The 4,391-nt window shown below is 38.1% G+C and overlaps 1 pseudogene; it reads left to right on the top strand.

The window, feature by feature from the left end:
- The first annotated feature begins 502 nt into the window (after nt 1-502).
- LOC129085203 (phosphatidylethanolamine-binding protein 1-like) lies at nt 503-1,042 on the top strand (annotated as a pseudogene).
- Nucleotides 1,043-4,391: the final 3,349 nt, after the last annotated feature.

Here is a 4,391-nt window from a genome sequence, read left to right on the forward strand (position 1 = left end):
GAGCACCTGTTCTGTTCCAGGCAATTAATATACATTCATTTAATTTAGTCCACCCAACAACACCACAAAAGAGATGTTGTTACTGCTGTCACTAGTGTGATGAGAAAAGTGCATGTTGAAGACCAAGAAAAAAACCTCTGATTGCATCTGAGGAGGATCACATTAATTTAATAAATTAAATAGTACTTTTATGAGAATGCAATTTTTAAAAAAACCATTTGTAAATCTGAAATTATGACCTGTAAAATCTCTGGATTTTTTTTTTTTTTTACCAAAGAATGGTCCATAGAAGGCAATGTTATTTCTTCTCCAAATTCAATACAATTCTTTATTTCTGTTTAAATAACGTAAAACTACAAAGTATTGACTTTTTCAAAATGCAGCCAATACAAAAATCAAAACATGGCACCATGGGTTTTCAAACCATTCAGAGTCAGTGTTGTTGACCTGCACCTGGCCTTCTGCATCTTTCCCAGTCCTCCTGATCGGCCCGAGATGCCAGATGCCGGTGGACCTCAGCCGGTGGTCAGGGCCCCTGAACCCGCAGGAAGGGGCGAATGGTCACAGAACCCACTGCAGGTCAGTTATGCTGGGGTGGAGGTCGACGAGCTGGGCAAAGTGCTGAGGGCCACCCAAGTTAAAAACCAAGCCACCAGTATTGCATGGGATGGTCTTGATCAGAGCAGATGCCTCACCTTGGTGTTGACAGACCCAGACGCTCCAGGCAGAAAGGACCTCCAATATAGGCAATGGCACCATTTCCTGGTGGTCAACATGAAGGGCAATGACATCTGCAGTGGCGCAGTCCTCCCCAATTATGTGGGCTCTGAGTCTCCCAAGAGCTCAGGCCTTCACTGCATTGTCTGGCTGGTTTCCCAGCAGGAGAGGCCACTGAAGTATGACAAGTCCGTTCTCAGAAACCCATCTGAGGACATCTTTCTGCAAAAAGTACGAGATCAGGTCCCCAGCGGCCAGCATGCATTACTGGGCAGAATGGGACTACTATCTGCCCAAGCTCTATGAACAGCTGCCTGGGAAGTAAGGGAAAGCCAGGAGACAGGTAGCCCCCGCAGGCCCCAAGCCATGTTCTCAAGTTCAGTGACGCACATAGACTTCTCTGCTTCCCTGTTCCCATTCTCACAGGCGAGACCTGAGCAGAGAGTGGTGTAGGGTGAGTTTTCCTTCTGCCTATCCTTTATAATTGTACAGGGTCACACACTCTGGTTCACGTTTTGATCAAATTGGAATTCCATTTTTAGGACTATTTCGGTACTACAAGGTCATCATCAGATTGTTAATATAAGAATAGCAACCCAGAATTTAAAGGAGAAATTATTAGATAAGAGCAAGTCTACAGTAATACTGCAGGGCATCAAAAAATCTTAAAGGGAGAATTAAAAAAAAAAAATCATGGCCTCTGCCTTTGCGAGCCTGAATTCAGAACTGTGCATGGCAGCACATTCTGAGATATGTTTTCACAGCCCTGTCTCTCTCCAGGCAACCGGAGGCTGGCATGTCCACTAACCCCCAGTACGGTACATCTCGGATTGGTTACCAGGGGATTGCTATCTTGATCCAGGTCTTACAGAGCAGTACTGGGAAGCTCAACAGGGAGAGCTGTTTTCCTGTAGAGGCACAGGGTCAAGAGGAGCCGCAGGGCTCGGTAAGAGGTTATCAGAAATCCCCGAGTCTGCGCCTATAGAATTGATCACTTTTCGTTGGTGTAACAAAAGCCAGTCTGGAGTCGCTGAAGTTTATGTTAATTCTGCTGTTTGCTTACAGTTGAATAAAAATAAAAACACTGTGTAGACAAAAAATATGGCACAATGAGCAGAGACATTTTATTCCCTTTTCCCTGTGAACTTTCCATCAATTTGGCTATTAATAAAAATAATAAAGAATTCTATTGCCTGTATTCAGTGCTTTATAATGCTTTTGCATGATTCCAAAACAATGCTTTCAATGGAGATCCATAGTATTTCATCAAAATGGAACTGTGAGGTAAGCAGGATAAATCTATTACATGTTATCTAAAAAAAAAGAAAAAAGAAAAAAAAGCAGAGTTCTGATATGATACTGATATAGTAACCCCAACAAATCTAATTATTTGAGACCACCAACTTCTAAATTGGCTACCCGGCCCAGCTAGGACTAAGAGTTTACAAGCTAACGCTTGTTGACAATCTAAATTTTTACTGTTTTATTTTTTTAATCTAAAGTCCCCCGTGGGGCATTTCTGCCAATGAAGCTAATCAAAATTGTTAGGCTGTAGTGACAACTGCATTTCAACAGTACTGTGGTTTGGCTTGTACTCTCCATTTCAGTTAAGCCAATATAGGAATACAGAGTTAGGGGAAAATTAGTTGAAAAATATGACAATATATTCAGTATATCTGGTCTCATTTTTTAATACATTGGTTCTCTTGCTAAATAAACTTCATAGCACACTCAACTACAGTGCATTACATCCTTCCAATTTGAAATACATAGATAATTACCACTAGTATGTGATGTTTCACAAATATTGGAAATTCTGTTTTAAAAAATTTTAGAACATCTAGAAGGAAATTTATCAAGGTAGCATACATCAGTACAAAGAAAGAGGGTCCCATGTCTTCCAATGGCTGTTGAAGAACAGGTCTCATATGACGGTTCAAATGCATTCAAATCCAAATATATTAACAACAACAATAAAGTACTCAAAACAAAAGGACATGACTATTGTAAGTATTTCAGACAGTAAATAAATATATTAGACAGAGCTCCATCCTCTGGGAAGAAGAAAAGTCCTTCCTAACCCACTTTCAGGGAATAAGGCTATCACCCAAATCCAAACCTGGTATTTAAAAAATCCTGTAGCCTTGAAACGATAATTAGTTGAACATCGAAAACTAAGTTGTTATGTCTAGCCTCTCTGCTCTGCATGTCTTCTCTCTAAACCAATGTTTAGAGTTCTCACAGTGTTCTCACATTTGTGCACACATGTACAGATATATAATGCTCCTTCTTTTAACTTTTCTGATGCTTTGAAGCTAAAGCCATTTTAATATTTTAAACGAGGTTATACATTATAATTTTTGTTTATTTGCTTTATTTAATCTTTTCCCCCTGGCCCCTGAAAAATTCCTCCACTGTGAGTTGAATCTCAACCCTTGCACCAGCAAAAAGCAATGGGTGGTGGCAGACACCCAAGTCCTGCTGGCCACAGTGCCCCCTCTATTGCAGTGAGTACAGCCACGGAGGGTTCCTGAAGACGCATCACACAGAAGCATATAAAGCACTTTCGTAGTTGTTACTTTGTTCCATCCTCAAAGCAACTCTGCAAAGTCAGTAGGATGTATGTAACACATTTTACACATGAAAAAAGTTTAGAGCAGTCAAGTAATTTGCTCATATCCCAATATCTAGTAATCAGTGAATTCAGATAGTTTCACACCAAATTCAATGTTCTTTTACTAAATTACAATGTTTCCCTAAATGATGTTAAAAAAGAAAGGATTTCAGCCTGAGATATCAAGAAGTAGATGGGGATTGAACCTACTGGAGGGTGAGGAAAGGAGAAGAAACTAAAATTCCAAATTTTCACCTGAGCAAGTTTTCCTTAACTGAAGTGGGGAAAGCCAGGAGGGGGGAGCAGAGTTGTTGGTAACATAATAAATACATTGTATACCTTATAGATGGACATTTATATTATTTTGATATCTCAGTGTTAACTACAACACTCAATTAATAAGTATACACATATATGTGGGGGTCTTGTTACAGAGAATAAATTTCTAGAAACAGATTCATAGTGTATTAGAAATATATTAAGGCCTTTGAAATGTAGTGCCAAACTGACTTATAGAAATGTCATAATCAGTTCTACAAGCAATGTTTAAGAATCTCCACTTTCTAAAACCATTCCATCACTATTTTAAATCTTTATTAATTTATGGATTCAAGATAAAATTTTAATGCTTTTTTGGTATTTCTTTGATCACTGGAAATTGAACATTTCTACCCATATTTTTAATCATTTTTTATGTGTTTGTGTGTGTGTTGTTTGATCATATCTTTAGCAGTTTTATGCTAATAAGGTAGTACTCTTTGTTAAATTATAAGCTCTATTCATATACTTGGGATAATAATGCTTTTTTTAACCACCCCAAAATATTATGTGAGAAAATAATAAAGATCAGAGCAGAAATAAATGATGTAGAGACTAAAAACATACATAAGATCAATGAAACCAAGAGCTGGTTTTTTTTTTTGAAAAGATAAACAAGATTGACAAACCTTTAACCAGACTCATGAAGAAAAAAAGAGAGAGGATCCAAATAAACACAATCAGAAATTAAAGAAGAAAAATAACAACTGACATCACAGAAATACAAAGCATTGTAAGAAAA

The sequence above is a fragment of the Pteronotus mesoamericanus genome, unplaced genomic scaffold, assembly GCF_021234165.1.
Source record: "Pteronotus mesoamericanus isolate MK-2021 breed Mesoamerican mustached bat unplaced genomic scaffold, CSHL_Meso_final scaffold_232, whole genome shotgun sequence".
Lineage (NCBI taxonomy): Eukaryota > Metazoa > Chordata > Mammalia > Chiroptera > Mormoopidae > Pteronotus > Pteronotus mesoamericanus.